Source organism: Mus pahari, chromosome 1 (genome assembly GCF_900095145.1).
Source record: "Mus pahari chromosome 1, PAHARI_EIJ_v1.1, whole genome shotgun sequence".
NCBI lineage: Eukaryota > Metazoa > Chordata > Mammalia > Rodentia > Muridae > Mus > Mus pahari.
The window spans coordinates 43,997,095-44,009,901 of NC_034590.1; the positions used below are offsets into that span (position 1 = coordinate 43,997,095).

General features: G+C 38.9%; 1 protein-coding gene across 2 annotated transcripts in view; it reads right to left on the reverse strand.

The window, feature by feature from the left end:
• The window catches only part of Mctp2 (multiple C2 and transmembrane domain containing 2), a 221,499-nt gene that overhangs the window by 64,952 nt on the left and 143,740 nt on the right, over positions 1–12,807 (reverse strand). The window lies entirely within an intron of this gene.

The following is a 12,807-nucleotide window of genomic DNA, read 5'->3' on the forward strand; positions in this document are numbered from 1 at the left end:
TCTCTCTCTCTCTCTCTCTCTCTCGCCTTTTCTCCCTATTTTCTACTACAAGATGGTCTGGATCTAAAAAAATAGTAGACAAGATCTTACTGGATTTTGAACTTTATCATATGACTTAGCAGACAGTTCACTAGAAAGACAATGACAGAAATTGAGATAATTTCCCCAGGACCGTCACAGTTGTCCACTGATGACACTCAACTTCTAAAGCCTAAAGCACTTAAACCAAAATAATTACATTTCCTTAGAATCATGGCAGTTCCCTTAGAAAATGTGCACTGCAAGGCTTTTTTTAAAAAATGAGGCTAAAAGAAAATAGGAGAACCGAAATTAGCTGTGTGCTTAAGCGAATCACTCTAGAGTCAGTGTGTTCAAGCTGAAACCTAAAAAAATTGCAAATGAATACATGTCCTTACAAAAATTGCAGTTTAAGAACTTTTGAACCTTAAGTAGCATTAGAGAAAGAAATCTCAACTCTTTAAGTCATTAACTTTGCCTTTAAATTTCCTAATGTCCAAAAAGAAACAATGAAACCAACAGAAATGTTACCATATCTGCTATGCATTTTCAAATTGAGGACAATTGTTTAATGCTGTGTTTTTAGCATTGGATAATATCGTTTTTAAAAAATACATGATTCTGAGCACATTAACGCTAACCTTAAGTCGCCAAGAAAGACAAGGCCTTTTGATGCCACTGGGTATAATATTATAGCTTGAATGTGTGTCTTTGTATGCGTATATACACACAGTCACAGACCCAGAAAAATTTCCAAGCAACCAATAGTCTGTAACTTTACCTACAAGTTATGTAAGAATAAAACACAATACCATTGTGGGAGGTATCTAATTGACACAGAGATCTGGCCTAACCTGACAATAATCTAGATTTTATCCCTTCTTCATGGAGATAAACAGGCTATATAATGTGAGAGAAAATGATTACAAAAACAGAGCAGAAAATTACACAACATGGAAATTAAATTTTTTAAGTGGATGTAATAATTTCTGTTTACAGATTATTGTATCAAATTAAAAATAAATTGCTGGAATTAAAATCCTCACGTAGTCAGAAAAGTACCTTGGGATTTTCCTCATTTGTGGGTTTCTGTCGCCACCTGCAGGACTCTAGGCAATGCAGACAAGCATCAAGCTATTGGTTCATTCTTCTTTATTTTATTTCCCATTTCCTCCAACTTGACTCTTTCTGTGCTTATGTGGAGGGGATTGTAGTTAAATGACCATAAATAAATAGTGTACTTTGGTAGCACATACATCTTTGAAAATGTTTTAAAAACCACGATAAAACCACAATAAAACCACAATAAAATGCAAAGTTAAACATCCTAGCAAAGACTTGGTGAGCGAGAACTTCAGCAGCTACTTTTAAACAACAGAACATATGTTTTATCCTCCTATCTTGCAAAATAGAATAGGGGGTGGTAGACTGCATATAGAAGTTTGCTTACAAAGAGAGGCTATATTTGTTTCCCAGAAAAAAACAGCTCATGTTTGGGAATAGTTTACAAAACATTTTTGAGTGCTGTACCTAGATCCATTCAGGGCAATACTGCTATTAGCAAACACAGATTTAGTATTCTGCTGCTTTAAAAATAGAAGACATTCTAAAGTATTTTTCAGAAATCACTATCATAGATCAATGATTGAAGAACAGGTTTTTAAGGCCGATCCCTTTGAAACACAAGGATCCAGGCTACTGTATTGACTGCCATCACCCTCGCCATCTTCATAGCCACACTCATGTTATGGTAGAGATCCACTGGCCTTACCAGGGGGTCAGCCAAATGCACACAAGCCATGGTTCAGATTTATGTTCCTAGGAGCATTGTCTTTCCTAGGAGCAACTCCACGGACTGACAAACTCGTTGCCAATAGGATGTTTGCGGGGAAAATGTTATGTTGTCAAAAACTTCAGAATCTGTGGCTGCTGTGTAGATGCAATTCATCCACAGGAACGAAAAACCATAATAACAAAGCAAAAGCCAATAAAAGTCACACTTTGTAAAAATGGTGTAGGGCTGAAGTTTCAGGGGTTGGGGAGTAAACAGTTATACTGTCTCTGGAAAGTCTAAGGGAGGCCTTGTTGCGACCCCTCTGTGCAACACAAACATCCCTCCAGCTTTCCTGTTATTCAGCTCCATATTTTTTTTCCAGATGCAAACAGCAGCCCTGGGTGTCTCGTTCAGTCCTGGTTGTGTCAGGATGTGTCCACCTTGTTGTCTTTTTTTTTTTTCTCCCTTTATTTCTTTGATAAGAATGAACCCTTCGTGACACTTAGCAAATACGGAATTTTTAAGAAAATTAGGTTGAAATAGAAAACTCATTCTGAACTGAAGGTGTTTGAAAATTCCAGGAAAATGATACAGTGCATAAGCCCTGGGAAAAAAATGGCTAAGAAGACTATACATTGGACTTGATTAGGATTTTTCTCACGTATTTATATGTATTTTCTCATAAGTGAGATATGAACTGTTAGGCCAGTGAAACACACACACACACACACACACCACACAAAGATCTGTTCTTTTAAAAAGCTAATGACATAACCTCAAGATCTAGGGAGAGGTAGCCAAACACACCGTGCAAGGGCATAAATCAAATGGCAGAAGTGCAACCCAGCAGTAAAACCCTAACCAGACCGCAAAGCAGGTTGCTCTCCATAAACATCAGATCAGGCAGCGAGAATGATTGCTGGGCTCTCTTGTAACTGTCACCTGTGGTGGGTCTAATTACAGGCTACCCAGACTAGCACGCCCACATCGCACAGCCATGAAAGGCCTTCCGTTTGCTGAGCCCAGCCAGACAATGAGAGCACATGCCACCTGATGCCGGGAGCCCCAAAAGATCAGCCAGAGAGACTAATAAAAATGACAGCTTAGAAACAAATAACAAAGCTCAGACTGCAACAGAAAGGCAATATCAAATTAGCCAGAAATATAAGCACTGGGCACTGTTCTTCAACAGGTCAAAACCTATGCAGGGAATGGTTGTGGCTATTTTCCTCCACTCCCTTCCCTCTCTCTATTTCTAGATATCCTTTTCCATTTTTGCACCATTCCAAATGTTTACACATCCAGGTGTCACATTAAAGAAACAGATGGAGAGGAGGAAGAAAACGCTTGCTCTTTAAAAATAAGTAAATGAATAAATAAATACCACAAGATTCAAGGACTATCTTCCCAGTTAAAGACCTGCCTCCCTCCCTTACCCAGCCTCCCTCCCCCCTCCCCACCTCCCCCCCCCCACGCCCCCATGGCAGGCTGCCTTTTGGCCATTTTGCTGCTAATTAGCACTACCCTGGACAGGCAGGGTCAGAAAAAAAAAAAAAGTACATCAGACAAGATGACAATAGAGTTGTCAGATAGTCACAGGTTTTCTGTACCACAGAAGTTGCAGAGGAGAAACTGGATTAAAGGGACATCACAGATGGTTTCCAGGGATCCTAGCTTTCTTCCAGAAAGCAAGGTTTAGATGCCTACTGTGTACCCAGCACTGTGACCAGCAGTAAGAACTTAAGACTAGACCTTTGGCATTGTGAAGCATGACCTACCATAACGATGCATACAGTCATTCTGCATAATTCCTTAATGTAGCAAACACATGTGTGTCCTGCTTTTGATGTGAAGAACTTTAGCTAGGTAAGTATGAAAAAAGATACCATAGCCTTGTGGGTGGTAGTTCATTCTTTGGGATTTGGTGGTTATAGGCATATTATTGAGTCTGTGGAAACAGTTAGCTTTTGAACATTCAATATAGGACAAACCATGTGTTTGGTTTTGGACCTTGGGACAAGGGACTGAGGTAATATTTTACATGTAAAAGCAGACCTGGCCTATAGCTTCTCCCAGCATCCCTTAGTCTCTATCTGTCATACCCTGCCCCTACCCTTGAATTTTCCATTCCAGGGGCTAGGCTGCCCTTCTCCCATAGGTGCTTCCCTAAATAATCCAGACGATTTTGTGTTCAATCAATCTCTCTCTCTCTCTCTCTCTCTCTCTCTCTCTCTCTCTCTCTCTCTCTCTTTCTCTCTGTTGTTTACCCCTTTTCTTCTTTCTCTGCATGTGCACTTTTCCTCTCTCCCACCCCCTTGATCCCTATGGCAACTACCCTAGCCATGGTTCTTGGGACTAGTGAACTCACCTGAGAGCAGTGTCCCAATAAACCTGCCTTTAATATAATCTAATCTGGCATTTCACCGGTGGAGAAATAACTGATCACTATGGATCTTGGCATTTGTTACTTCAAAACATACAGTCCACAATGAAACACTGTAAATAAGGCTTTTGCAAGAACATTGATACCCGTTAGTATTTGCAATAACATCTACCATTACACATGACTCATCTCATTAAAAAAAATTGTTCTATGCTTCTTAGCCAAATTGGTTCTCAAAGATTCTTTTTCATTAAATATTGTCATAGTCAAAACGGTACCTTTTGCTTTCAAATACAGGGAAGAAGGAAGGTACAGGAATACAAGCAGCAAGGCAAAGTGTGAGGTTTAGGGTTGCCAACTTGAATCTAAAATCACCTGGGAGTTGGGCCTTGAGTATGCCTTAGGAGGATTATTTTAATTGTATTAATTGAAGTGGGAAGAACTATCCACTGTGGGTAGCACCATTCCCTTGGTGGAATATTGATCTATAAAAGTGAGAAAGAGAACTGGGCACAGGAATTCACTGCTGAACGTGTTGTTGTTGCTGTTGTTGTTTTGACTGGGGATATGAGGTGACTGCTTTAGGATCCTGATGTCTTGACTTCCATGCTAGAATGGTCTGCACCCTTCAACTGTGAGTCAGTAGGAACCCTTCCATCTGCTGCATCTGTTAAGGCGTATTTTATCACATCAATAGGAATAGAAAGTAAGAAACAGAGGAGTGAGGTAGGGTGTGAGGGTGAAGCAGGAAGGCAGGAAAGGAAGAGTATATGGAAAGGTAAGGAAGAAGAGACACACAGGAAGATAAGGAAAATAGGGGAGGGGCTTTTGTTGAACCGATGACTATGTAGTATGAGAAGTACGTTTTTGCTTCTCAGTATGTAACTATAGTAAACTCACTGGACCATCAGCAGTAATGGGAAGGGGAGGAGGTATAATGGCAAAGGGGGGGATGATGGTCAAGAGGACAGTTAATTATTAGCTACACAAAAGGGTCATATGGCTGTTAGCACCTTATCTTTACTTAAGGCTTAAGGTTCTAACATGAGAACCACACTCAAGCTCAAAGAGCATATTCCTGAAGACTAGACAAGTAGTATGAGCTCAGTGGGATCTGCAAGATGCAAGGCTTCAAATACAAAGCTCAGAGGAGGGTGTGTGTGTGTGTGTGTGTGCATACGCAAACGCGCACATGTGCATGTCACCCCCACATGTATACACACACACACACACACACACACACACACACACACACCTTGTCCTTGTATATACCGCTGATGCTATCCTCTACTTCAAAGAGAAACAGCTGCTCAAAGTTCACCACAAGAGAACAATCAGAACAGTTAAAGGTATTGCAGAGGTCTAATGTAGAGGTTAGTGCAAAAATCTCATGAACGGAGTTTATTATTCTCTTGCTGTCTAGCATGACTGTGTGAACATAGTAGTGTGTCCTGCTCTAGGATTAGATAATAAAGACCTGGTGCTTATGAGTCAAAATTAGCATGCTCTAAAATACCAAGTGACTTCAACCCATATACTGTATGGTTCTGTCTGGTAGCACAATTCAATTATAAGTTTGAAAACATAAACATGAAAATATGCTAAAATAGCTAATAGTGTCCTTTTACATCTTCCATGGATAATCTTTTAAATGCAATTACTATAATTTTATTAAATGGCATAATTAGTTAATGCCTGAGAAGTTGTCAATAGAAGGTGCAATTATGTTGTAAAAATTATAATCATGAAGTGCAATGATGAATTGTTCTTCTTTTAAGAAAATTGTTGGAGAAAAAAAATCTTTAAAATGTTTTTGGAAAGCATCCTAGGCAGTCTTCCATGCTAAAGGTGTGACAAGTCATTGTGTCACTATTAAAACAACTGATATGGCAAAAACTATAAACTTTATATCATATAGATGCATATTATGTTGTTACATACAATTAAAATGTCTCAAACTTTTATGTTTATTTTCATTTCCTCATAACAATTGTTCATCTTTAAACTCAAAGGGCAATAGATATGGACCACCTGAATAGTGATGGCTGCCAGTAGGTATGGAGACTGCCACCAAAAGGGTATAGCTGGCTACAAATAAGCTAGTGATTTTGCTTAGCAAAATAGCTAAATGTTTCAGATACTGGGAACCCATATCCAAATTGTCAAAAAGCCATCTGAATGGTACCATGTAAGGAGCCCGACATCTGAAGCAAAACGGGAACTGTACCTACTATTCACTCAAGATAAATCTCAATGCCCCAGAGGAATCATGGTCACTGCGATAGTCAATAATGATTGCTAAACTAACAGGGTCTAAACAGCCATGGAGACAAGTTTCTGAGCATTTCTGGTTGGGGGAGGTGGCAAAGTGAGTTCACTAAGAAGACTAGACATGACTACAGATAAGACCATTCCACGGGCTGTATATCATCTTTGTCTGAATAAAAACAGAGGTAGTAAGCTAAGGGCCAACACTCATCCCTTTCTGCTTCTGGTCAGACAGATGCAGAGGCCAGATGATCAACTACCTCTTTAACCTCCTGGCACCTTGAATCCGGCAGTATGATGGACAGTAGTGCCCCCAACTACAAACCAATGGAAACCTCTTTGCCTTCACATGGTTTGTGCTGGGTTGTTTTGTGTGTGGATGTGGGTGGGTGTGTGGATGTGGGTGTGTGAGTGTGTGGGTGTGAGTGTATGTGTGTGTTACATTGTTTTATGTTGGGATGGCTAGCCTTATTATTAATATTGTGTTTAAGTTCAAAGTATAATTAGTTTATACTTCTTAGTATGGTAGGATCTCAAATTGCAAAGGATTCTATAAATGTGAAATACAGCCTATGATGAAGAAATAGAGAGTTGTATGTTGAACCTTATTTGAGGTGTTGATTGATCACTTAAATTATATATCATATTACAAGCCCTGTCAACTTAAAAAAATTCTTCATTTTCTTACACTCAAAAGTTTGGAAGAAAAAGTCACAGATGTTAAAGTCATAGCTTTATGAAGATGTCCATTGATATATGGTAGATTTAGATTACTTTTTTAACAGCAAATGTCTAAAGAAAAAATTTAATAAAACTAGGAATCCATCAATGCCCAGGGATACTAGCCTCTCTCAATACAGTAGGTGTCTTTCTGAAAGATTGGTGGAAAGACAAAATGCCAGAAAGGCAACCAAACTTTTAAAAGCACCATGATATCTTTGTTACTTAAAGTTGCCTTGTGATTAGACCATCTCTTAGTAAATGCTATTTCATTCCATGAAAAATGTATTTATGTGATAACTTGCTTCTTTAAGAGAGTCCTGAGATAATGTATAAATCGATCCAGAAAAGCAACAAAAAAGCAAACACACGCACATACACACACACACACAATTGAGTCTACAGTATTCTGCATATCACAATGCAAAACTATTTTTGTGAGTTAATCCATTATCAAATGATGTACCACCATAGACCATAGAGACATTATGGGTGGGGAGTCATTACCAGAAATGCCTGCATATTTACTGGTTATATTAAGATAATCTGAACGTGTGTAACTTACTCTACACCCTTGCAAAATGTCTTAAAACCTTACAGAAAACCTGAAAATTACAAATTCAATTCATAATCTATTAGTTTTATCCAGCCCTCCCTCATATTTGCTCTGAAAATACCTGTGTATCATCTAAGATTTTCCTCCCAAAGTAGGAGAGATAACACTCCAACCAGGGATTAACAAAGAGCTAGTACTTCTTAGGTCATGGACATGGGTTTCAAAGTGGAAACGGGTTTCAACATTGAAGCAGGTCACATAATCCCATGGTTGGAACTGTTTTCCAGTGGTATTTTTTAATATTATTTAATTTTATCTCATAAACATTTTTATCTTACCTATTTTCATCCTCATCACTCACTCTGAACAAAGTGGCTGATGGAGATCCAGCCCATTCAGGTAAGTATGTGTCTCTTAGCACCTTGGAAGAAGTATTTCCACCATGCACACAAGGTCAGTGCATTTCTGAGCTAGCCAGGAAGCTTGCTTCTAGAGGAAGACTCTAAACCAAAGGACAGCAGTGGCACTGAATCATGAGCACCAGTGGTAAGCAGCATGGAGCCCTGGAATGAAGCAGGCCCTCTTGAATCCCAGCTGATCTGAGTTTCCATCCCTTCTTTGCCCCCTTAAGAGCACACATATGTCAACATTCTACTCCATAGGCTTACGTTTTTCACGTGTGAAAAGGAGAGCGCAGCTTTGCAGCTGCAGCTGCAGGCTTTTTAAGTACTCACTGAGTTAAGATGGGAGCAATGCTTGGATTACTACACCCAGTGAGTAAAGCAGGAACCTGAGCTCTTAGTATCCCCAGAGTCCATGGAAGTGTGGGTCTAACCATGCACACATGGATAAATTCCATATATATATATATATATTCAGAGAGCAGTGTGCAGACAGATGTACTTACTCCTATCTAATATGTCTGGCCCATTTTTTCTCTGTCAGTAACTTAGTACCTTATATTGGCTTTCAACTGAGAAAGTCAAGAATGAGACTTGTTCAAGAGGGGAAACTATATAGTTAATTTAACATAAATAATATATTTAAGGCCTGGAGAGAGCAATGAACCAAAATATTTAGCAAACTTTAACGAAGAAGAAAACAAATCTCGAAGGACAGAATATGAGCTTTGTTTGAAATACTCTGCCTAACAAAACACACCGAGGCAAGAAAGGTGATGTGGAATGTTTCAGCTATTCCCAATAAAATGAAAATTCAACATTTACAAAATATATTCTATTGCACTTTCTTTGTTCTTGATATTGTAATTAAAATTTTGTGCCAAATATACTTTAAATTAAAATATAGTGACATCACTTCCCCTTCCCTGTTTTGTTTCTTCTCTGAATTCCTTCTTGCTCACATCCCTTCCTTCCAACTATAATTTCCATGTCACCTCTCTCAAACTGATGGCCACTTCTCTGATTTAAAATTTTGGAATGACAAATTCAACAACATATAGCAATATTAACATAGCAGGTACCAGTAAATTGCTCAAGGCAGCATTCATCCCTTAGTATTGAGGATGTAGCCACCCACACAGGAATCAAGGGGTAAGTTCTACACTACATCAGTTTTATGCTTAGATAATCTAACATGATAAATTCTTCCATGTCTGCCTATCTACTTCTAACCAGACTCCCTGGACTTAGATCTTTAGAAGCCGGTTTAATTGTAAACTGAAGCTTCCGACAGGGGATGATCTATGCAGACATACTCACAGCTATTCCAGGAAAATATATGGCTTGTTTCCCTGAGGTCTTAACATTAATAGTCAGCCTGTACTAAACAGGATACATCAGTCCTATCATGTTTAGGCTGACCAAAATTATTCTTTTCATCCCTCTAGTAGCCCCAAACTATATCTCTTATCCTCATTTCCAGTAGAACATAAGGGCTTTTCAAGCAGAATCAGTTGTTGCAGAGTAAGTTCTCGACCAGTACTTCAGACACCCACGAAGCTGTTCTGCCCTGTAACATCCAAGCCAGTGGGTGGAACACGAAGGGGATAACAAGTCAATGAATAATAAGCGGCAGCACTCTGCCCAGATTTGACAACCCAAGCACCATTAATGGGTACCAGTGCTGATATGCACATCATCCTTGTGAGGAAGGCCAGTCAGAAAAGATGCTGAGCTCCCTTCTCTCAGCCTACTTGCATCTCTCTGGCTTAACTTAGATGAGGAGGTAAGATTCTGCAGATAGAAAAATCTGTGACAGAGTTCTACATATCCAACATACCCAGTAGCAGCCCCTATGTGTGTAGTTCCAATAGAATTCTATGGGCAGTTAACAAGCTTGTAGACTACATTATAAATAAAACATGCCCCCGTCAAAAAGAGTTCAACTGCTCATGATGTCATTTTTTCTCATGATGTAATTTTAACAACAAAAAACAGAAGTAGGGCAAATGCACACACACACACACACACACACACACACACATACACACATACACACATATACACACATGCACAGAAGTGTGTGTGTGTGCACCCATTATTCTGTTCTTTAAATATATTACAATATAGTCCTGTATTTTAAAGAGCTGAAACTCTACCGGGATAATTCCAATGACAGCCTATAGTAGCAGAAACCATTCCATCAGCTTTGGGGCAGAAACTATCTTCCTTGCAGTGTCTTGGTGTCTCTGAGCCCCACCATGGCTAAGCACTATGCATATGGTATAAACATTTGTACTTGGGAGTTTCAAATTCAAAGCAAAATGTGTCTAAATGCATTTCAGAACAGTACACTCAAGATAAGTAATACAGTTTGTATATACAGTAATTGTTCATTTCACTTAGGGTTTAGGTCCAAGATACACACACCCCCGTAGACACCCAATCACCACAGATTCTCAAGTAATGTATATCCAGTCCCATCATCTGGACTACAACATATACATATGGACAACTAACAAGCCCATAGACTACATTATAAATAAAACATGCCCCATCAAAAAAGAGCTTAACTGCTCATGATGTCATTTTTTTCTCATGATGTAATTTTAACAACAAAAAACAGAAGTAGGGCAAATGCACACACACACGCACACGCAGGTACGTGCGCAAGTTTGTGGTGTGTGTGTGTGTGTGCGCGCGCGTGCACGCATGAGTGTGTGCACACATTATTCTATTCTTTAAAAACATTCTAAATTGCTTATAACATAAAATAAAATGAAAAACAAATATAGATAGTTGCAATACTGCTTTATATGAGATGTAAAGACAAGAGAAATGTCTGTACTTGTTTAGTGTGGATGGAATTTTTAAGAATATTTAGTTGTGCCTGGTTGAATCTGTGATGTTCGAGTACATGGGTACAAGTTAACTCTACAGTGTTTGTGGCTAAACCCGATCTTTTTCCAGTGACGTATTAAAGTAAATATGCCTTTCATGCAAACAGCAGAGCTTGTCACAATCTCATAAGCCCAGGTATTCTTGTACATTAGGCTACAATAAATCAGGGAGGAGAGGATGGTTCTCTTGTCTGTCTGTCTGGGAGCCCAAGGAACATTGTCACGGTTTCTTTGTCATTGTCTGCTACCAAGGAACATTGTCACGGTTTCTTTCTAACAGTTTGGTGAAGGTTCTTCTCTGAGGTGGTGCCCAGCAGAGAGGACTCAGCCAAGGCAGAGGCAGTGGAGGAGAGGCCCCCTGTCAAGGCTCCCTTCCTGTCCAGAAGTCCTTTTTACCGGACAACCTATTTCCCTTCATTTGTTTGAATCTTTCTTCAGATCAGCCCGGCAGCCCATTAATCATCTCTGTCATCCCCTTGCTGAATCCAGGGCAACAGATCTGTTTTTCTAAAGTCTCAGAGCCAAAACTCAGTTGAAAAAAAAAAAAGGAGGGGGGGGGGAGGGAAATCCTCTACTCCTCACACGGCTGGCCAGAGTGCTGGCTGGAAGCAGCCACCAACTGTGTTCACTTTCCTCTGAGGGCCAGAATTGTACACAACAGTCCATGGAAAGTTTTGAAAGGGAATCTGGGTAGGAAGTGGATCTGGGGAGGTGGAAGAGGAGCCTGATATATGAAGCCACCAGCTGAATAGGGTGTAAGACAGGGAGATGGCTAAATAAATGTCAGGACAATGACAGACACATAGATGTCCTGAAGTGATGCACAATGAAAATAATCCAATCAAAATGGTACCCACTGTCAAAGAAAAGTCTCTCATGGAGTTGACATATTGGTTCTATAAAATATGTGAAAATAACTTTGAGATCACAATGAAGCACTAATATCTTGTATTCATATATAAATAATACACATGTATTTATATATGAATACAAGATATTATATATGAGACCATTATGTTATATTATCTCATATATATATATATATTTATGTAATATACACATCATGTAAATTAAGGTTGAAAATGCAATGCAAGGCAAAAGAAAATATTGAGGGTATATTTTCAGCATGAGACAGGAGAAATCTGACATGCTATGGATCATGATCTATATAGTCTAGAACTATATTGCAATCTTTTATATAACTGTATAGAAACTGTATAGAAATTCACCATTAATACCAGATACAAAACACATAAAAGGAATCTGGAATGTTAATCTCCCCCCATAGTGGACATTATCAATCTGCTTAAGGACCAGTCCCTTTACAAATGAGAGAGAACATGCCAGAGATGCCAAGGAATGCTATGGTGCAAATGAGGATGTTCTTCAAGGACTCATGGACTCTCAGTGATCAACTCAACAATCTCTTGCAGCTCTTTAACACTATGATATTGTTATGCTCATGAGAATGGGACAATGTTCTGGCAAGTATTTCTCAATTATGTTGAGCCCCATTTTAATTTGCCATGATTTATTGTATCTAAAGCTTGGTGTGTATACATATTTTTAATATTGAATTTTCAAATAATTTGCTGACAAACTAAAGTAGAACCATTCAGTTGTAATTTAGTCATACTGTTTCCAGCTGCCATTTTGAAAACTATTAATGGCCAGGTAAAGACTATATAAATATGCTTCAATAGCACCACAGAAACGTATACATATTGGCTCTTTTAAGCTCAGCAAGAAATACTATATGGATCGCTTTTGAATAATTTAAAAGAATT